Genomic DNA, 24778 nt, shown 5'->3' with positions numbered 1-24778 from the left:
CCTTAACTGGTATTACTTTTGATATTTCATTACTTGTCAATGTATGGTTCAGTGCTGTGATTAGTGGAATAGGCTGATGTTAGGAGGGTCAGTCCTGGGTGCTAAGTAAACATAAATCAACTATAAAGAAGCCAAAAAAGGACAGAAATCTTAGCAATATGTTATTTTCATTGGTGGATTCACATGGTGATGTAGAAGAGCATCACAAATGGGTTTAGTTCTGTTGCGGGTTATATCAAGTCAGTATATTTTGCAGCCTTTGCATTTGATATTATGAATTTCATGAATGTGTGGAACTTACCTGGTTAACAAAAGAAAATAAATAAATGACAAGTACCTACACTCCACCCCCCCCAAAATAACATCATCTGCATAAGACAAAAATATGCTTTGTTCAGTGTTGCTTATTTCCAAATTCAAACTATGTGATAAGTTTGAATAGCAATGCATTTATGCATGGTCATATTTAATATTTATATCAAGGGGTTTAGTAATTTCAGTCCAGAAATCAGTCCTGCCTTGCCAAACATGAATATAAACAAACAGCTCTTTTGTGTAAGTCCTTATTACAGTAGACAATCGATTATCCGAACGTCGATTATCCGAAACGTCAATTATGCAAACCATCCTTCCAAAGTTTTCAGGTAGGAAAAATCATAAAGTCTGAATATGTAAAAATTATATGTATTATTTTTTTAGCTTGTAGCCAGCTTGTGTGTGAAAATATTCTTAATTGTCCACTGGAATCACAGAATGGTTGAAAAGTGTATTCCTGTGTGCAGAAAAAGCAAGATTTTAGAAGTTTTTTTATGCTGTTCAATTATATGTTTGATTATCCAAACAGTTTGATAATCTGAACTATCCTAGGTCCCAATTAGTTCAAATAATCACCTCTGTACTGTAATTCTGCTGCAGCAAAACATCATGATACCGTGTCTTTTAATTCATCTTCTAAAATGTTAGTATTACTTGCCATTTTGATGTTACACTATTAGTTCTGCCTCTTCAGTTGTTGAAAAACTGACTACCACAAAGAAAATCCATTGTATGCCACACATCTAGGTTTCATAGGTGATGCCAGGCTAACATTTTTTGTTTGATTTCCCACTGTCCTCTAAAACAGCTCTGACATTAGTACGTCACTACCAATGACTGAGAATGGGAGACATCAGCATTTATTAATCTGCTGTTAAAAAATTAAAAATAATAAAAAAAAAAATCTTATATAAAAAAAATAAATTCTTCCTCTTCACACGATCTGTATCTCCATGCATATTACCTCACTCTCACTCTCCTCCTCTGTCAGGGATGTACTTTTTGCTATCCTCTGTGGAAAACAATTAGAAGTGTTCCTTCTTTCCTGACCACATTTCAGTCAGTCTGCATAAAGACCGTCTTAAAACTCCCCTTAAAATTGTTTGCACAGTGGGAATAGCATGACTTTGAAAAAAAAGTAAATAACAGATAAAAACACAAAGTACACAGCATAACTTTGGAAGAAGATTTTCTATAGCCAGGCTTAGATGTTACATTTCTAAGCACCAATGCTGCAAATGATTTTGCCATATATCCATGTGAGCAATTGTATTCGTTTAGGTACATTATTTTGGACTTATTCCATTTTTTTTTGTCAAACTATATAAATAAAGTTAGGCTGAATATTTGTCTGCCAAAGAAGGGCTTTTTTCTAGCTTATCTTGGAAAACAAAACATGGAATTTTCTATGACTAATGCAGTCTCCATTTTTCAAATTGGCATCTAATCACTGTTTCCTCTCACTAAACCTGCAGTCTCATAGACATCAAAGAAACACCCACTAGGTCAGATTGAAATTCTATGAGCCAATAGGAATAAGTCTGTCAAATATAAAGGATTCCTGGTACTACTGATAGATATATCCCATCAATTTCCTTATATTCAAAGAGCTACAGACAATCTCACAGCTACAACTGTCAGCTATAATAAAGGGTATTCAGCAAATACATCACCTGAAGAAACAATAGAAAGATCTAAGTTATTTGCACACAATGTTAATCATTTCAGTCATATTGATACACAGGCTTATTATGAAACCTAACTTAAAATATATTTGGTAAATACCCTTGTAGAGCCTCAGATGACGTAGACACTAATACCAGTTCTTTTAAGGTCATGCTAAATGTACTAAACAGTACAATTAGTCAGTGCAAAAATCTCTTAAGTTCAGTATGTTAATAATACACAGAATGTTAGTGTTGTATTTGTAATTAAAGCACAGTTTATTTCTGGAATGCCTATATACATAAATTATATAACAAGAGAAAAAAATTGCTTAATGCTTATAAGAGGTTTCATTCTACCTGCCTTACGATCACACAAATGAGTAAAGGGCTTAGGGGAATATTTTGGAAGCTCATAGCTGAAAATGAGGATAAAATAGCCACTAAAGCCAAAAATAATTACAAGTCTTTCGTTAACTAATGTCAGGGAGTTAAGAACTAACACCAAACAATGTTGAGAATTAATCCATAATAATACAGAATACTGTGTACCAGAGAAAACAGATAACAACCTAGCTGACATATTTGGTATAAATATTTCTGCAAAAAAACATAAAACAGCCAGCATACTAGGTCAATTCTCCATACTTTAATAAAGCTTAAAAAACATGGAAAAAGTTTACAATCACAGCATACCAGTTTCGGACCAAACCTTCATCAATGCTATGAGTAAATCCAAATCACACACCTTATATAACACTCCATTACAATTAGATATTACAAATGTTCATTAAGACCAGGTGCAAATAAGGTACCCATCTTAATAATCCACAATTTTTCTTTGTAATCCAACAGTGAATGCCATCTCACTTTGTTATTTCTATTATGACAAATTCTGTCAAAAATAATAAAGGTAAAAAATGCAGAGGTATATTTTATAGTGTGTTTATATAGGGCATTGGTGGTCTTCACACATCTAATATCACTCAAATGTTCAGATACCCTAAATCATGATGTTTGCCCCACATAAAATGCAGAACAAAACCAGGTTGCTAAATATATTACCCAGTCACTTCTACAGTTCTCATGCACCAAAATGTCAAAAAACTGCTATGTATTTTTATAAGAAAATTGCTTATCCTTTCTTATATATCTACAAAAATAACAATGTATACATGGATAACAGCCAACCAAAGGTCTACCATCCAAACCAGTTTGGCTAACCACCCTATCTTTGCATATCCTCTTATAGTGATTAAATGGCCCTGTCAATGTCATACAGACTCCACAATCACAGCCACCCATTTAATTACTATGGAACAAGTTCTGTCAGCCCTCTAAATAGCTAAAAACACCTCACCCATGAGCCCCGATAATATGCCACATTGCCTGATTATTAGTGTGAAAATGTGGCCTATGTGAGTCTCTCCCCATGTTACATTCCTGAAGCCTGGAAAACAGCCATTGTAATATCACTACTCAAGGGTGGCTCAATCATGTGACTATAGATCCATCAATCTCACTAGCCCCATATATAACATTATGGAGCATATTATCTCAGACCTCTTTAATCCAGACATTGAAAAATCTCTTAACATTAGACCGTCATTAATTTGGCTTTATTGAAGGAAGGTTCTGCCCCTTTAACCTCATTAACTTCTTTGAAAAATTAACAGAAACAGTATATAGCAGGTATAAAGTACATGCTGCATATCTGAACATAGCTAATGACTTTGACACTATTTCCCATGCAGGAATTATTGATTGACTTGCAAATCTAAATATATATCATTATTTTGTGTGGTAGATAGCTATATGGTTTTCTAACAGAATCTATATGGTTTAAGTCACAGGTGCCACTTCAGAAAGCAAAAAAGTGACCAGGACTGTACTTAGTAACTGAGAGTCAGTACTAAGCTTTCTCCTACTTGGAATCAATTTCTCAAACCCTCAGATCAAAACTTCTGGCCTAATGCTATCTATGTTTGTAGATGAATGCAAAGTGGGTGGCTGTTATTCGATCTTCCACTGACTGACTGCTCCAACATGTGTCAGACCATGTTGACAATTGGTATAAGGACAGCTGTCTCAAGGTAAAAGTGAAAACAGTTTAGCATAGTTTATTTTGGTAAATAAGATATTTCATTACCACATATATGACACATTACTCCAATCAGACAATGCCATAAGGGATCTAGGCACTCTTGTTAAGAATTCCTTATCAAGTAACCATTGTGTCTCTGCAGTTGTTTGGAAAGTCTTCTAATTGGCTCAACTAATTACCAAAGGTATTTCTCCAATAGATCAAAAGAAGTCTTAATTTCCCTTTATTTGCATTTCAACAGACCCATTACTGAATATAATGCACCTCTTGGCATGTATTTGCCTAAACATATTCCTCAGTTTGAGAGATCTCAGAGATTCATGGCTAAAAGTATCAGTGGCCTCAGAAATATTAGTTAACAGGAAAGGTTGACAGCCCTCTCCCTGTATTCAGTCTCTTATAGACTGCTCCATAGAGATCTGTGTCTAGCCTTTTGAGCCACGAAAGATCCAACCCTCTTAGACCTCCTATTACTTCGCAGAACAAATGGTGCCTCACATACAAGGTTAAACAAACTAAACTTTAATAACCAGATAAATAAGACATGTTGACATGATAGATTCATATCTTAACATATCCCTCACCTCTACAACAAACTTCCCCTAGATATCAAGTTGATCAGTATCATTGCCACCTTCAAGATAAACCCTGATAACTGGATGGGCAACCACAAATTCTCCTCTAACATCTATCATCCTGCTATCTTTGAGGCCTGAGGAAATTTTTGAATAGGGAATTTTGGCTAGGCTTGTAATTGTCTGAAACAGATTGCCTGGTACTTACCTATGAGCCTATTGTAACAGAAACAAGACTTAGTCCAGATGTGATAAGAATTGCTTATTCAGATCTTTTGTTATCACTTAGTAGTCTCTACTCAAGATTTATATTGGTTTACAGTAGCCAGAATCAAACCAGACTCCCCTTCTTTCAACAATAATAGAAAATGTTCTACTTCCATGTAAATAGATAAGGCTTGTCTGGTTATTGCTATGTATAGCATCACTTGTAGAATATGAAGGCTCATTTCTTCCACAAAAGGTAGATAAAGTTTGGCAGTAAAGGCATAAAGTCCAGATATTTATATTAATGATTTATTGCTAAACAAATACTTTGGACTGAAATATGCAAGTCACTGTGATGGAATGTACGATTTAGACTATTTAATACCCAGTTATGTAAAGTCGTTATATGATTTATAAATGGGATATTGTACATTACTGGAATATATGTAGGCTGTACTTCCTGAATTAATTCTAGATAATAAATATAGCTTGTGTCCTTCATAATTTACTTGCATGATATGGATATGTAATTTTTGATCTAGATATTGGTGCGCCAAAAACACTGGAAATGCAGTGAATGAGTCTAGAAAAATCCAACACACCAACAAAATAAACTTCTATATTCCAAATGGACTGTATTAAAATATAACTCAGTTCAGCTGTATTTTAATAAAGTGTCCACTTTGAATCTATGAGTGAATTGCATTGGTTTGAGCTTGACATTGTCAAGCAACACTTTTTCAGCTTTATAATAATAGAACAATCTATGTCTTTTCTTAATTGGAATTAATTATTTTTCAGGACTTCTCTCAAGTCTCTCATTTCAATAGACTTTCTTTCTATGAGTATATATATAACTGTTGCAGTTTCTAGCTAGTACAACCTCTAGCATATATATTTGCTCAAGTAAATGCTTTAGCAAAAAATTAAGAAATATCTACTTAGCTATGTCATAAACTTTCATTTCTCAGTAAATGTTGTGTCTTTCGGCTTTTCCTGGTTAGGGGTCCACACAGCGGAACTCCAGTCCACTAATGATTGGCAGTAGATTTTTACATGCCAAGTTGCCGGCCCTGACGCACAACCTTCAACGAAGGTACACCCATTCAAGCATGTCTCCACACAGAAGACGGTCTAGCTGAGAATCGAACAGGACAATGTCTTACTGTGAGGTGACAATGCTACCACAGCACCACCACCGCAGATAGTCATTAAATCATAGCTGTAAAAGTAACTCATTTCACTATAAAGGAAGAAGTAGATAATGCTTCATTTATATTCCAGTGTAACTTTATTTTACCTCATATATAAGCAATAAATTCTTTATTATTAAACAAGTAGGAATTCATCTTTCTTTTGTAACATATCTGCTTGACATCCTCAAGTTATTGTTTATATGTTATGGTGGCCTGATCTAAATAGGAGCAATGAATACAATGTATTGTCAAGAATTTATTATCATTGTCAGCTTTATTCATAAAAATAGCCAATTATTGAGCAAATGTCTATAAGTTATGAAAGTATCTAAATTCCTTAGGGATTTTGATTTTACCAGACATCACAGAAATGTTTCTATGTCATGAATTCTAGAAGCAAGTAGCCAAGTCTTATAAAGTAAGATACAGTAGGAAACCTATTTCAGAAAGTTGGAATATATAAAATCTATAGTGATCAATTTACTACACACACACACACACACACACACACACACGCACGCACGCACGCACGCACGCACACACACACACACACACACACACACACACACACATTTCTTATGTATCTATATGGGTCTACTTCACATGACTGAAAGCTCAAAATACTGAAATTCATTTGACTGAGTCCACAATCCTGAACGTTTCTTTCCCTGGGAAAAAACATTTGCTGAAGAGATCATTTGCTGAATTTAGCTTTAGATTTATTGAGTTTGAAAAATAAGGATTCAATGGACTGTGTTTTTGATAAAGTGATATAGACTCACTAAATAGTAGATAATAAAGCTTAGGAAGAGCATATATCTAAAACATTTCTGCATTTTAGTACAGGGAAAATCATTTCTACTGTCTCTCTTTTCCATATTGGAGTATACCCTTATGGGCTAGTTTAAGGCTACTCAGTTTTTCTCAAAGGTAAGAATCAAACCTTGCATCTTGTGTGTGTAAGGTAAACACCCTAACTACTATTCTAACCTCCAACCCAAATATCTGTTATTGCTGCTATTGTATTTGATAGGAAGAACAGCTGGATGGACTTCTAAACTGACTGATGTCAGTGAGCTGCAGCTGATGCAGCCTGCCCAGCAGAAGAGGTATGCTTGGTATTACAGCAGTCCCCAGCTGAAGAGGTATGCTGGGTATTACAGTAGTCCCCAGCAGAAGAGATATGCTGGGTATTACAGGAGTCCCCAGCTGAAGAGGTCTGCTGGGTATTGCTGTAGTCCCCAGCCAAAGAGGTATGCTGGGTATTACAATAGCAGAAGAGGTATATTGGGTATTACAGTAGCCCCCAATTGAAGAGCTATGCTGGATATTACAGTAGTCCCCAGCAGAAGAGCTATGCTGGGTATTACAGTAGTCCCCAGCTGAAGAGGTATGCTGGGTATTACAGTAGTCCCCAGCTGAATAGGTATGCTGAATATTACTGTAGTCCCCCATCCAAAGAGGTATGCTGGGTATTACAGTAGCCCCAGATGAAGAGGTATGCTGGGTATTATAGTAGTCCCCAACTGAAGAGATATGCTGGGTATTACAACAGTCCCCAGCTGAAAAGGTATGCTGGATATTACAGTAGTCCCTAGCTGAAGAGGTATGCTGGGTATTACAGTAGTCCCCAGCTGAACAGGTATGCTGGGTATTACAGCAGTCCCCGGTTGAAGAGGTATGCTGGGTATTACAGTAGTCCCAGATGAAGAGGTATGCTGGGTATTATAGTAGTCCCCAGCTGAAGAGGTATGCTGGGTATTACAAAAGTCTTCAGCTGAAGAAGTATGCTGGATATTACAGTAGTCCCCAGCTGAAGAGGTATGCTGGGTATTACAGTAGTCCCCAGCTGAAGAGGTATGCAGGGTATTACAGTAGTCCCCAGCAGAAGAGTTCTGCTGGGTATTACTGTAGCCCCCATCCAAAGAGGTATGCTGGGTATTACAGCAGTCCCCAGTTGAAGAGGTATGGTGGGTATTACAGTAGTCCCCAGCTGAAGAGGTATGCTGAGTATTGCAGCAGTCCCCAGTTGACGAGGTATGCTGGGTATTACAGCAGTCCCCAGTTGAAGAGGTATGGTGGGTATTACAATAGTCCCCAGCTGAAGAGGTATGCTGAGTATTGCAGCAGTCCCCAGTTGAAGAGGTATGCTGAGTATTGCAGCAGTCCCCAGTTGAAGAGGTATGCTGGGTATTACAGCAGTCCCCAGTTGAAGAGATATGCTGGGTATTTCAGAAGTCCTAGATGAAAAGGTATGCTGGGTATTACAGTACTTCCCAGTTGAAGAGGTATGCTGGGTATTCCAGTAGTCCCTAGCTGAAGAGGTATGCTGGGTATTGCAGCAGTCCCCAGTTGAAGAGGTATGCTGGGTATTACAGCAGTCCCCAGTTGAAGAGATATGCTGGGTATTACAGAAGTCCTAGATGAAAAGGTATGCTGCGTATTACAGAACTTCCCAGTTGAAGAGGTATGCTGGGTATTCCAGTAGTCCCCAGCTGAAGAGGTATGCTGGGTATTACAGCAGTCCCCACCTGAAGAGATATGCTGGGTATTGCAGTAGCCCCAGCTGAAGAGGTATGTTGGGTATTACAGTACTGACAAGAGCTATATTTGCTAGCCAATGGAATTAGAGACATTTCTATGGTATTGAAAAGCCATCAACAAACTGATTTTTTTTTTTTGTATTTGTATTTGAAATAACAGTCTGCTTGGGCAGTATCACTGTCTTATTTAGATGATAGCTGGATCCTACACCTAAAACTTTTATGTAAGGTTATTAATTGAAATTTGACAGGTCACTGAATTCATCAACCATTTCATCAGCAGACTGCATTTGAAAGCCAACTCAAGAGCAGACGTTGCAGATTAAGATGAGTGAATAACTTCCCATGAAACTCATGAACTATGATTGGTAAAGCTGTTTTATAAAAATCCAGTATTACTAAGCTTTTTTAGTGAGACATATGAAGAGCACGATAGTACCTGATTTGAGGACAGTTACGTATTGATCTTGTGTCATAACAGCTGAAAAGAGGATTTATTTGATGAATGTTGGTTGAAAAGATTCATGCAAATTACATGTTGCATTGAAACACTGGAAGGACATGAGCAGCTAAATGTAATTTCCAAAGGTGTCATCTTAAGGCAAGGCATGTGCAGACAATGCCATTAGTGTGTTGTGTTTCCTGACTATTTGATACAAGAGGCCTAGCATTTAGTTTACATTCTTTAAATCAATGGGTGGATAGTAAATGTTGAAAGTTGCATAAAACAGAGAAACTGAACAGGAGAGCAGTTCATCTTTCTTTATTGGCTTTTAATCTAAACTCGAGTTACAACATTTTTAACTTTTATCACTTATTACGGAAATGGCTAATGTTTTATTTTGTAATAATATGAATTATGTATAACACTATTATTTTTAAGGGTCTGGCTAAAATAAAAGAGCAGCTTCTTTTAATCTCTTGTGAAGTAAAAAAAAATTACACTTGCAAGCTCTGTTTAAGGCTCAACTGTTTATAAGGGAGAGAATATTTCACGGTTGCCCTTTAGCAGTGCTTTTCTAGTTAATATAAATACTATAGGTTTTAACTAAAGTTCATTAAGAACGGGATCAAACAAAGGTCATTCTAGATGAAGGCAGTAGATTATCAGAAATGATAAAAAGTGACATTAAATGCCTCTGAAATTAATAAGTAGTGTTTAGCATTATTGCTTATATAAGAAAGTGAGGCTTTTACATTTTATTGGTTATTATTGTATAAACAGCCTGCTTGTGGACTTACAAGCCCACTAAATGCAATATGAAGCACAAGTGTGTTTAAACCAATATTTGAATTTGCTATCTGTTAATGACGAAAGTATTAAAATTGTGAAAAAGAGCAATAAAGTATACAATACTCAGAATATATTGCATAAGGAGACTTTAATGGGAGTAAAGAAAATGTTTTCTAACTGAGATGATATGTATGCTAAAGAGAAAGTAATGGGAAGTATAAGAACCTGAAATGTAAAATGGATCACATTTCTTTTATCTGAAGATAAATATCAGTATGTCAACATCTTATGCACTGCTTGTTGTTTTAGTTCTTTAAAGTAGATCTTTAACACAGTTAAGAATCAAGACGTTGCTTTAAATATAGTAGCACAAGCAATGCATTAAGATTATTGGTTCACTAATATGTGTACAAGTTAGACTAGAAAGGGAAGATGTCAGAAATAATTTAGATAAAGAATGGGATGGGAACAGAATGAATTATTTAAGATATAACAGCTGATCAAAGAACAATTTTAAAGGATATTTCCCTTACTAGTATATATTTAATTTTTTCACTCATGTGATAGCACTGTAAAGGAATTAAGCCTGCAGTGCAGATGTTTTTTTTTTTCTCCATTTTACACATATTGCTGCTGGGTCCGTAATCAAAATCATCCTTAATTAATGTCTGGGCACTGGGCTCTGACACTCATTTCTATGGCAACTTAGTTATCACTTCTACTTATGTGGGCAGTTGTAACACAGCCCCCTCCCTTTCATTCATCTTATTTCTTTCCTGGGCAACTTGAATCTTCATAATATGTGGATGGGTAGTTTGTGATGCTGCACCATCTGTCATGCCACCCAGTCAGCAGGGCATTTCAAGAAACTGGGCTATTATAGAGTTCAGATTTATGTGGTTTGTTGGTTACATCATTGCCAAAAGTTATGCATTTATTAATAAGATAGCCAAAAAGTCTATGGCCCAAACACAGAAAAGTTAGCATGAGGTATATACCCAAGGTGTTCACCTTGAGGTCAAATTTTCCTCTTCAGATGTTTTGCGTGAAGCTACAGAAGTCTGCCTATACAGTTAGGCTAGCTGCTAATAAGGCAATCTGAGTCAGAAGCATATGCTAATTAATCATATGCAGTCCCCCAGAACTGCATGCAGTATAGCATTTACTCAGATGAGCAATTCACTGCATAAGTTAGTATGGCTTTTTCTGGCTGCTCATGGTTTTGGCCATGTTCATCCATCATGGTAGAGGTAATCCTTGGGGCCCAGAATTAACAAAATCAGAAAAACTAGTTGACAATTCAGAATTTGTTAAACCAGTAAACTACATGAACAGCATATGTGAGGGGCTGCATGTGTGAGTGTATTTATGAGTGTGCACCTGCTTGGGAATTTGCAGTTGGTAGCAGATGAGGGAGAAGGTTAGGCATATGTGTGTGTGTATGTGTGTGTGTGTGTGTGTATGTGTGTGTGTGTGTGTGTGTGTGTGTGTGTGTGTGTGTGTGTGTGTGTGTGTGTGTGTGTGTGTGTTTGAGTGAATGAGTGAATATGTGCATGAGTAGAAATATGTCTCTGTGTGAGTCATACTTCCACCCAGCTCCAGACTAACAAGCAAAGCCTGCAACACTGAGTCAGAGGGAACCTTAACCAACAAGGAGAACACTAAAGACAAGGGTTGGGGGAAAAAAAAAACTAGAAGCTGAAGGCAACTCTTCACTACTGTACCTTAATGGTATTTATGCAAGACATGGGCAGAGGGGAAACACTAGCCACCAGTGACAACTTTAAAGACTTGGATCAGGAGGAATAGTAAACTCCAGGGATACTCCATATATAGAGTGCATTAAAGACACTTAAAGGTCAACCGCACCCACAGACTAACAAAACATGTTTATTTTATCATGGTTTGGTGTTTCCTACATTTTAACACCACCCTGGGACTATTTTAAAGCTGTTTAGATATTTTATATGCAATTTCTGACTATGACCACATGGGGGGCTAGCATCTTGAAATAATTCTGATTGTTAAGTCTGCCTCTAAGTATCCCAGAATGCATTGTTTGTCTCCAAAAAATTGCATCAGATCTGCCACATTTTCCCTAAAGCTCCTGTCAGTCCACTGGTTTTACAGGCATTCACTGCTGTGTTATAGTCACCTACTTTTGTTTAAAATTTTATCCTTTTTCAATGACTACTTCAAACACAAGCAGTGCAAATGCTACAGAACATAATTGAAAAGTGCATTTTATTGCTTTTTCTTCTTAGAAATGCTAACTTGATTTTTTTTTTCTGAAGGCTAAATCTAGTTATTCAAGGTATCTCCCCTCCCCCTTCACACCTTCCTTCCCTAGCTGTCAAAGAGCTAAAGGTAATTTTACCCATTATCTGCATGTGATTGACAGCTCACAGCAGGTGACCAGACTAATGTACTGTTTTCTTGTCAGCCTTTCCTTCCTTCCAGTGGGAGGTTTTTTTTTGTTGTACTCCTCCTGTCAAATTTAGAACCAAGCTCCATAGCACTAGGAATAACCACTGTTTTGCAAAGCATCAAACTCCCACTTATTTTTCCTTCCTGTTTGGTTTAATAGCTAACAAATGATGTACTATAAACACGAAATATTTCACAGACTTGCATGACAGCACCCACATGCTTTTTTAAGTGGTAATTTAAGAAAATTACGTTATTGAATACTTCTTGTAATCTGATGTAGTGTTGTCAATTAATTGTGACAGATGTCTGCTTCTTATGTAAAAACATGCAATTAATGTCGATGCATGGTCACTGCAAATGTATGCACTTATTTTTTGCAGCTGTTACTGTGCTTCACCCTGTACTTTGTCACATATCGGTAGGGCTCTACAGAAAAGTGAGATTATAATTTGACAATTTTTCTAGGTTAAGAGTAGGCTGAGTAAGCCAGGTCTGACATCACAATGTGGGAGGTCCACTGGCTCTTCTATACAGCATGCAAATCAGGCGGGGATTACATCACTTTGGGGGAGGAAACATCCTGGTAGCTAGAGCAAGAGCTCTGGCAGATGTGACATCATCATTCCAGAGCCAGCTACAGGTTTTTCAACTTGGTTTTCAAAGTGAAAGTAAAACAGTACAGAAAAGTAGGAAGCCTAACAGGGAAAACAGTTGAGTGGATTCGTTTTTAAAGCTGCATGGGTGATTTTTTGACGCTGTATCAATGGACGAGAGCTAAAAGAGACAGCAGGTTGAGCAAACTGCTTTAATATCCCATTGTTGTCCTTTAAAAAAAACATAGAGCTGGGGAATGACTAGACATAAGGGATACTTTAAGTTGTGGGCCTTAAACACACTTAAAAAGATTCCATCACTGTACCTTCCACTTCCTCCATAGAGGATCAATCACCTTTACTACCATTAGATACCAGCAATACAATGTGAAACATAATTAAGATTTTAAAAAATTAAAAATGTAAACTATAGCTTCCTTGCCACTGGACTCATCAGCTACTAGACACCAGAAATAAGATTTAAAAAAATAAAAATGTAAACTTCTGCTTCCTTGGCACTAGACTCATCAGCATTAACCTAGTTCACTAACTTCCCTTAATGCAGAGTGGGTTGTTTTAAAATATAATGAGGATTGTGGGCATTATTCAATGCTTACATCACTGTGTGAGTTATGCAGGAGAAGGACAGGAACATAAAGCATACATCTAAACCTTGTAGTGCAAAAAGTCTAGCAGAGACAAAAATAATGACAGGACAAAGAAACACAATCAGGGACACATTTTAATTATTCCACGAACAAGAAAATAACTAGAGTAACAGCTTTTGCACTAGCATAGATGAACTGAAGGATAAGAAGTGAGAATAATGTCTGGAATTCACGACTAATTGCAATCATCCATTATTTTTCAAGCCAGGAAAAAAAGGATACATTAGGTATGTTCTGACACCACTGGGACAGGTATGTGGTATGTGTTTGTGTGTGTCTGTACTGTCTCTGGGAGAGTAAAGGGATGGTGCCTGTTCTAACATGATGAATTGGCCCACAATATTAACTACTTCAGGAAAGTACTGATCTGTACTTGCTGTAGTTAAAAGAGATTCAGAAACATGTAAATTAGGTTATAATGAGGTCTTTCTTCATTGCAGTTGATGTGTCTCTGAAGATGAAGGCACTGCATCACGGAAGTGGCATTTTTACTGCAATCCTTAATGAGAGAGATGGGTTATTTCTGAATACCTGCGCAAGTGTTGTTTCTATTTTGTTGGAGAATAAAAGTGAAGGCTAGTTATTTCAATGCTGTAAATGTTTTAATGGTGTTTGAAGTGGTTTGCATAGCTTTATAAAACTTGTTAAATAACAGAAACTTGACTGAGAAATAGATGTTGCACTCAAAAACAGCCAAATGAAAAAATAATAATGTAAACAAAATTCAAAATGTAGATTGTTTCACAAAATTATGAAATTATAAAAATAGAAGGCATTTTATATTCATGAGCATTTACATGATAGTTAATGCATCCATTGTATTGACTTTTATAGCTACTGGTCAATTTCTTAACAAACTTTTACTGTTTTACCATTTTTCTCAGCCTGAAATTTCATATGTGCAGAAATGAACAAACAGAATGCAACTCTCTCTTTTGCCTTAGAAGTTTTACAAGAGGTAGCATTACAGAAAGGAAATTTTCATTTTTAGTTTCAGAGAAGGTTACAAGAGTAGAGTTCATAAGGAGAAAGATCTGGTATAGCATGGGCAAAAAATATAGTATTAAGAGTTCTTTTATGTCAAAGTTTGATGGTTTAGCAACTAGAGAATGAAATTATTATTCAAAAAAAGCTTGTGTATAATAGAAGATAAAGGGAAAAATGATATTTGATCAACAAGCTTGTTAGTAGAAATATCCTATTTATAGTTTTTAAATATAGAAGAGAATAAGTAAAAAAAATCCCTGGGATTCGGAGATGCTTATTGCAATGCTGAAGCTTTATCTTGAAATGCTTCCACATCATGGTAAGAATTTCTCATTTAGAGACTAGTCTCCTGCTATCATTTTCTGTGGCATAAGTAGTATGGAGAGACGTCTCATGGAGTAAGCCATATGTTAACTCATTCAAGCCTACAGTGCCTTTTTTGTATAGTTCTAGTTCCCACCCCTAGATCCTTATGGCATCCAGAACTTTTTTGGGTCTGGCTTCACTAACTTTACTAACTGACTTCCTAGCTAATAAGAAGCAATAAGGACTTATTAACAAAATTACACCAAGATTGTTAATCTAGGATGTTCTGCAATGGAGAAATGAATCACTGTTCATCACATATTATTCATATTTTCAAACTGATGTTCAGATTTTCATAACTGAGAGCACTACATGTTATTGAGGGGTATGGTGTGATATGCCATGGTAGAAGACAGAAAATTTCATACTCATGTCCATTTATATCACACTATACCTAATATGTTGCTAGTTGTTTGTTAGCAATTATGAAAATAATCAATATTTCCATATGTACTTAATACTTCAAAAACGAGTGACTCACAAGCTGTTGCATGACATCAGGTGAAACCTTGGATGCTGTCAAAAAAAATCTGTCTTAAAAATTTGCACTGTAAGCTGCACATCTTGAGAAGTATTCAGTATTTTTATTCTGATAATTATACAAATAAGTATATGTTTTGATATCCATACAAATATTTAAATAAACATGCACTCATGGATGAATTTCTTGTTGTCATGTAGAAGCTTATGATTAGATAATACAGTTTCCAAGATATGACAAATTATTTGTGAAAATTTAGCAAAACATATAACATGGGCTTGCATTAAAATATGTTATAGTATTTATGGAAAGACTGCAAATGTACTATTATCACTGCAAGGAATACTTGTTACTGATAAAATTGTAATTTGTATACTTTTAATAGATTTTATTGTTCACAAAATATGTTCCTTTGTTTATTTATCCTTTTTAAGTTATTTTTTTCAGGAGATGCACTGGAATGCAATATGTGTGTAGGCTGCTAGAGGTGTGACATTCCACACCACTTAGGTATTAATGAGTTAGGTAATGTGGCAGTCGAGGGGCGTGGCTAATGCAAATTAACAGCATTGTTTCCAAATGGAAATGGCTGTTACTCGGGATTAACTCAGTAGAGTGATTCTATGAGAAAAAAGTGAATGCTGTCTTTTGACAACATTTAGCAATTCACTCCTATGGGAAATTATGGTTATTATTATTATTATTATTTTTATTAGTTTGAAAAATAATGAAGAGTTATGTGCACTTATATACAATATAGGTGAACATTAGAATTAACTAAACACTATGTGAAATGCACAGAATAAGAAAAATGAATGATCACAAGGAGCTGTGAATTGACAAATACAACAAGAAATGTAAAACTCAGACAACAGTGTGATACACTGTTTTAGCTAAGGATTTGCAAATATCATGAATAGGTTTTAATTCACTAAAGAAAATGTAAGTTATTTATATTGTGTAAAACATTTGATATGTTGTGTGAAATGCATATGCAGATTTTAAATATTTATTTGATTACTTATTTATTCAATTTATTTATATTTGTTAACTTGGGGTAGAACACTGATGCAGATAGGACTGACTTCAAGTTCAGCCTGCAGAGTACATGCTCCAAAAAATATTAGCAAGAATTAAAATAAAAGTATGATAAATAAGTAAAATAATAAGTTATATTAAATACCAAGCCATTTTCTCACAAATACTGAATTAAGAAAACATAATTGAAATCATAACATTAAATTATGTTTACAAAAACCTAACAGAAAAATACTTTCTGATGATAAAAATTATATACAACAATTTATAAAAAAACAGAAACTTAATTAAAAACTGAAAAGTAGATGGAACCGAGAGAAGAACAGAAGGAGTGTAATAAAGATCAAAAAGGGGAAGGAAAAGTGCATATGTAAGCAAATAAGAAAAAGTGCTGAAACTTAGAAGGAGTGGAGTGAAGAAGGAATAGCATAGCAAACATATAAAGCGTTGATAGAAAAAAGGGAATAATAGAAACATTACAACATGAACAAAAATGGATTGAATCAAAAGAATGGTAAAAGGAGAAAATATAAAGGTGAAAAAATAGTAATGAATAAGAGCATAATTTGAGAATGTACAGCTATGTTTGAGATTAAATAAGGGCACATGAACTATATACAGGAAGAAAAAGTGTGCATCTAGAAAGAGGGACTAGACTGCCATGTGTTTTGACCAAGAACAGAGAGGTTATGATTAATATTTTATTATTAGAAAGTTGTAAGTAGATAAGGTTCTTGACTTGACTAATATTTAACATTACAAATTCTCATTAATTGTATGTCAACCTACAAAGTAAGTGAAGAAGTTAATATTTTAGAGTTTAATTAGAAGTATGCTGACAAAGTGTGATCTTTATTGAATCAGTATCCATTGATCTTTACTGATAACAAAGTAGTGCAGCTCAGTTCTAGGAATAAAAGTAATAAACTGACATATTTCAGTAGGTGTAATTTGAAGGGCACCAAGGTTTCTCTTTGAAGCAGAAGAAATCAAAGGGACTATATAATCTAAACTGCTAATTGTGGTAGCAAAAATCCCTTTCCTCTATAACTTCCTTGGCTGAGGGTGATAAAAAGTGATATATCATCCAACCCAGAATAAAATGTGTTTTTTTTAATTTAGTATTCTGAATATGTAAATAAAAGTTTATATTTTTGTAAAGCCATAGACCAAAATACTGGAAAGTGGTAGTAGTTTCCACTGCATTATTATAATGGCATTGTTTGGCCTCTGGTCAGTAAAAATGTTTTCTTTGTTTTAATCATCCCAGTCACTTTTTAATTTCCTTTTTTAAATCTTCATAATTCTTCATTCAAAGTCAATTACTTGAACCAGCATCTCCTCATGTTGCTTAATGCTCTTCCCAAATAATTCATGTGCTGTTATTTGGCATTCAGTTCAATTAATCTCATTTTTAAGGTCTTCTCTGTAGCTGAAAAAAAACTGTTCATTAATCACATATAGTGTTTACTTTATTTTAAATGTAGGAACTGCCACTTATGAGGTAGATCTGGATATTTAGTCCTGTAGGCGGGCAATTTAAAAATCCAAGACATCTTGGGACAATACCATGTTGAATATATGCGTGAAAACTACTTTGTTGCCATTGTAGCTTCTTAAAGTAACTGTAGAGGCTGAACATGTATAATACACTGTCCCCCAGATTTACTCATCTTCTGTGCAGGACTAATTTAGTCCTGCACGGAAGCGGCAGTTTAAGAGGAGGACGGCAACGCGCCATGCATATTAATGAAGGCACGCTGCCTGAACTCCTAATGCTACACGGAGTGTGGAAGAGTGCAAGGGGCATGTCTGAGAGCAGAGCCCTCAGAATAAACATGCCCCTGCAAAGTAGAACAGAAGAATGTGTAAATAAATGAGCGAGACTGCTCATAAGTGTCCACATATCCCCACCAACAGTCCCCATGTGTTTGACAGCAACAGTACAGTCAAATAAAATGAAGAAACCCTTTTATTTATTTTTTTTAAAACCCCGAGTACAACTAACCATAGGTGCGTGGGTCTGCCCATCACTTAGCTACGGTTAAAGCAGCTGAAAAGGCTGAAGAGGATGACAAGGAATATATATGCAAATTAAGTAGCACAGCAATAACATAGTGGTTAGAGCATCTGCCTAATGAACAGGCATTCCCGATTCGAGTTCCACTACAGCACATATAATTTTCCATGTGAAATCTGTATATGAACATATTTTTACATCTTATTGCCATATAACCTACATAATAACATTTAAATGTGAACTGGAGTACTGCATTAAATGTACATGTGAAGTGTCAGTGTCATAATGAATAAGACACTAGTAAGCATGTTTAAGCACAAATAAGCAGCAGTAAGCATATATAAGCACTAGTAAGCATGTTTAAGTGCATGTGCATGGGGGTAAGCGTTGCCTACACAGATTAAGCAAAGTAGAAGTTAACTTAGTGTAAGAAACTGTAACCAAAGGTTATTAGTGCTTACCATTGTACAAACCCATGCAAACCCGCTTACAACTGCTTTAAAGTGCCTTAATCACTCTGGATCCAACAGCCCATGTTTTTCCCAGCAACAAAATAAACTGCCTCTGTAAGGCTCAAAGTCAGGACCCTGTACACTATAGTCACAGTAGTTAACCACTAAGCCATCATAGTAATAGATGTGCATGAGGTATCAGCAAACTAATTCTCACCACAGGAAAATCATATCAAACATGTGAACTGAATCCATGTACAGTGTGAAGTGGTATAACCTGCTACATAACATAAATATGTGAACTGGAGTACTGCAGTAAGGCCAGATGTGAGGTGTCATTACAATAAAGTATCGAAGCTCCAAGGACCCCATACAGTGTAAGTACACATGAATCAATGATACAAGACACATATATAACATGTAATGAAGAAGACATCAATGCCAAAAGGCAAATATCATGCAAATTGAATATTAAGCATTGCTAAGCGTTGCACAGCACTGCTACTCAGACTACTGGCAGGATACTACCAGTGGGAGAAACAGTGTCAACTTGCAAAGTTTAATCTTAAACAAACACATGTTCGTCCTTAGTGGGACGACCCCAAAAATTCTGCTAAAAAGAGTCCTCGGGGTAACATACCATGCCTTACAGATAAGCAAAGAAGGATATGTATGTTTGTGGACTGAATGTGTGGGAACCCTGAAGATCCACGGGGTGACAATGTACATGATGGGTCCTGAGAAGTGGAGAGTGGGCAATGCGTAGTGGTGTGGTGAGATTCGGATGGAACCTGTAGGAAGGACGATTGATGTGGAGGAGGGAGGGGGTGGAGGGAATGATGGGTAAGACATTAGTGGCCGAGGTGTGCTGGGGTTGGACGGACCTGTTCTAATGGGACCGCCCCATGGATGTAAGTGAGAAAGGAGGAGGGGACTGGAAGGTAACTGAGACATACCATTTCCCATGGCAAAGCATGGTATGAGTAATATGTATGTTGTATAACCCATGGAATAATATATACATATATATATATATATATATATATATATATATATATATATATATATATATATATATATATATATATATATATATATATATATATATATATATATATATATATATATATATATATATATATATATATATATGAAATGGAGTACAGCTGCCATGAAGGAACATATATATATCTACATATATGACCTAGAGTACTGCTGTAAATGCACATGTGAGGTGTCAATATCATTATGCATAAAGCAGTAGTCAGGTTAAGTAGCAAAAAGCAGTAGTAAGCATGTGTCAGCACCAGTAAGTGAGTATAAGGTCATGTGCGTGGGTTTGCATGAAGGTAAGCACTGCTAATTTCCAGTTACAGTGTCCTACACTCAGTAAGCCTTTAAATTTCTTAACCTGTGTAGGCAGTGCTTACCCCCATGCAAACCCACTTACAACTGCTCAAAAGTACCTGAATCACACTGTATCCAACTGCTCTTGTTCTGCCTAGCAAAAAAATAAACTGCCTCTGCAAGGCTCAAACTCAAGAACCTGCACACTATAGTCACAGTAGTTAACCACCAGGCCATCATAGCAATAGATATGAATGGGGTATCAGCAAAACAATCCTCACCACAGGAAAGTCAAACCAAACATGTGAACTGAAGCTATGTACAGTGTGATGTTGGATAACCTGCCACAGAACATAAATATGTGAACTGGAGTACTGCAGTAAGCATAGATCTGAGGTGTGATTGCAATAAAGTGTAGAATTTCCCAGGTCCCCATACAGTGTATGCACATATGAATCATGGATACCAGACACATATATAACATGTAATGAAGAATAAATCATTGCCAAATGGCAAATATAGTGCTAATTAACTATTAAGCAATGCTAACTGCAGCACAGCTCAAGTTAGTAAGTGTAAGCAATGTGTAGCGGAGCCAATTCAATCTGCCTAGTGGTATACCTCTTTAAGCAGTGACAACCTTATGTAAGCAGGTGTGCCCATAGCTTAGCCTTTTCAAAACCGGCCAATCACAGGAAAGTGTGGGAAAATGGCCATATTTAAACCCCACAGGTGGGAATACGTCTCATAACTGGATGTAGCTTCCTACTTCAGGCAGAATGGCTGGTGTGGGTGAAGGCACTCAATTTAGAGTGCACCGCTGGGGCATCCAGGTGTCAAAAATCAAGGTATGGCTCCTGATAAAACACCATGATCAGAGACTACTGCAGGACCAGTACCAGGGCTCACAGTATAAAATGGAGGCCTGAGACAGTCTCGTCCGTGACCTCTCCAGTGCCACAGGTATCACATGGACTGGTGAGCAGGTCAGGCACCACCATGCTGACCTGAAGCATTGGAGGGGGGATGTACTGGAACAGTGGATCCAGGAGTCTTGGCAGATGCCCAGTGCCCCAGGACTGAGTAAGTACTCATTCTACTAAGTAGTAAATAATTGCCTAGCTTGTGTATACTATACCAGGTAACAGGAAAAGAGGAAGGCCTGAGATACGGTTTATGGATGTGGTGAGAGAGGACATGCAGGTGGTTGGTGTGACAGAGCAAGATACAGAGGACAGGAAGAAATGGAAACAGGTGATCTGCTGTGGCGACCCCTAGCAGGAACAGCCGAAAGAAGATGATGATGATGATGTGTATACTATAGATAGGTATGGCTAAATATTACTGCATTTCTCTGACAGCTGCAGATGAGTGGGCTAAGAACCAGTCAGCTCATGATGCTAGGCTACAAAGGCTGCATCTCAAGGCAGGTTAGTAATCAGTTTGCATGTACTGCCATAACAAATAAATATAAGAGCCTTAGAAAGTGTTGTACCAGTAGAAAAAAAATGAGTAATAGTCTGCGAATAAAGGTATAACAGTAGATAATGGATGGAACAGTAGATAATGAGGTTCCATAGTGGGCCACGGATGTGATGTGGACTGGTAACATGTGCACATTAGGTTGGAGTGGTGTTCCTGATGGCAAATAACCCCTACACTTACTGGTGTGTATCTGTCATGGAACATATGTGGGCTGTAATAGTCCGCACAATTCCAGAACATGTCCAACAGCATGCATAGATATCCCCAATACTACAGAATGGCAGATGTGTAGCAATCACATAGCAGGCCTACCACATGCATATGTGGAAACATAGTGGCAGTGACAATGGCATGCAGGTGAAATACCCTGTAACAGCCCTGCAACTCTAGTGTCCCCACAGGGAGCATGTCTATAACCACATAGCAGAAAATGTTGTACAATACAATATATGGCCCAATGGTATACATAATGGACACATACTACTAGCGCAGTGTGAACATTATGTTGGAGCTGATATAGTGGCGGGAGACTGATATGTGTATTGTATTATGGTAAACTTGACATATGAGTTGCTCAGACATATTTCCATCATTATGTCTTTTAGGGAGTATGGCACACCCTAGAAACCCTGCATACAGTGCCACTGAGGAGTTGATTATCATCACCAGCATCATCCACAACTATCAGCTGCTCTTCTCATGAACAAGCATGGACCAGCAGGAGAGAACAGCCATGTGGACTGATGTGGTCCGCAGGGTGAATGAGGTGGGGTTGCACAACCGAACTTATGAGCAGGTCTGTCACCATTGCAGTGACCTGCTCCAGCAAGTACGACATCGTGCTGCTGCCATGTGGGGTGACCACCTTGCAACAGGGGGTGGCCATAACATCCACCCCCCCCCTCAACAGAGTGGAGGAGTTGTTCATCAGCCTGGTAGCACTTGCCCGCCCGCAAAAGCTCCAGACCTATACAGTCATGGAGATGGGTGCTACTCACACACCACACATTGATCATGCAGGTAAGATTCCAGGGCATATCAGTAGACTACTGTAGTGTATGCATCTGTACAGGTAGACCATGCATGTGTGAGATGTGGAGTATGTTGCTGTGTAGTACCCATAAGCAGTAATGCATAAACTGTAGTACTATGGACTTCAGCTGTTGTTGTACTGTAATATTGCAGCCACACTGTAGCAATGCCACAGCTGTGGCCACTGACATCAACTCTATCCCATGTCAATGTAGGTATCTCTGGAATACCAGCAAGGCAATGGATGGATGCCGGTGAGTATGGTTTAAGGTTATGCTTGGCAATTCACTGTGCATTTCGTAGCTAAGGTGTAGGCCATGTACACATCTAACACACCTACCCATAATGCATGCTGTACATGTGCACTGACACAGCACACACCTCACTAATGGGATTACCAGCCTCAAACACATGCAATACACAGTCCATCTCAGACAACTGTGGCTACGCTCCAGTGCACATTGCCTAGGCACAGCTGACATCTGCCCAACATACACAGCTATGTCATACACAGAGCAGTTGAACATGCTGCATATAACGACATCCCACTCTCTCTGCTAGCACATGCTCCAGGGTCCTAAACCTAACCAGCACAGTACACAGAACATACTGGAGGTATAGGGCCTTGTCCTGGGGAATCACCATACTCTGGAACGGACTACACATACATGTTAGGCAATGCTACTCATTGGCCCTCTTGACAGAAATATTTGGCAATTGGATGGGGAATGGGGAATACACTCTGGGTAGCATGTGTGTGCCACAGCCTGACAGGGGCACAGGGGAATAACATTAGTGGGTGGTGCATGGCAGGGAACCCCTGTGGCTAGGCTTATGTAGGCCCCAGGACCAATAGACCAGTACTCACCTATGAACCTATGTGTACCACAGGCAACATCAGCCAGGGCCCAATCATGGTCAATAATGGTCTCTACACTAACCATAGGTACAGTACAATGTCTTTGTGGTTGGTCTAATGGTAATCTACCACTCATGCACCACTAATGATGACATATGTGAATACACATCAAGCAGTCACTACACACATGTCCACACATGATCCAGGATCACACAGAGGCTGTGAGCAGCAGCAGAAACACACCTGACACACAGAGACACATCCTGCAATGGTGTGTACACCCGTGAGGTATGGTGCACAGTACATGCCAGGGTGCTGAACAGATGCACAGCAATGCTGTGGATATGGGTGCAGTGGGTATCAGGGGGAGGGCCATCACCTACAAACAAAAGCCATGCATCACAGCCATGTATAATGTTGGTAACTGGGATTGACTACAGTTGCACTGCATGCTGTTCAGCCCCACATGTCCTGCATGCTGACATGTGGGTAATTACAGGTATGTGTGTGAAACTGTACTGCACCATCGCCTGCTATTGTGTGTGTTATGGGGTTGCGGGAACTGTCTGTAGGTGCTGTCTGGTGTAGTGTATGGGTTGCCATGTATGTCGACTGCATGTGTGTATGTCTGTGTGTGTGGCCATGTCTTGCACACACGTGTGTGTGTGTGTGTGTGTGTGTGTGTGTGTGTGTGTGTGTGTGTGTGTATTCACTGTTTAGTGGTGTTGTACAGGTCTTACAGTCTGTTACCTGTTTTCCCCTCACAGGTTGTGAAGTGGGGCTGGGTCCACCCCGCAGGAAATCTGATGTCACTGATACAGACAGTGACCATGATGATAGTTGTGTTGAGGCACAGGAAGGGTCATCAGGGGCTGCAGCTGGGCCACCAATTGACAACCCACATGTATCCACACCATCCACGCACACAGTCACACTGTCTCTACACACCTCATCACCATTGGCTCTAGCTGAGGGACAGCCTACAGTTGGCATGGGCCAGGACAATGTGGTATCTAGGGCATGTGTGTCAGGACACAGCAGCCATAGCCATATGTCTGACAGGGTATCACATAGGCAGATATGCAGGGGTGCTCATAGGAGCACTGCTGGTCACCATGCCCCTGGCAGACATGCAACATCTATTTCAACCACACGCATGCTCCAGACTGTCATGGAGGCAAA

The sequence above is a fragment of the Protopterus annectens genome, chromosome 3.part1, assembly GCF_019279795.1.
Source record: "Protopterus annectens isolate FY-2018-M chromosome 3.part1, PAN1.0, whole genome shotgun sequence".
Lineage (NCBI taxonomy): Eukaryota > Metazoa > Chordata > Ceratodontiformes > Protopteridae > Protopterus > Protopterus annectens.
Note: the sequence above shows the minus strand (reverse complement) of the source record.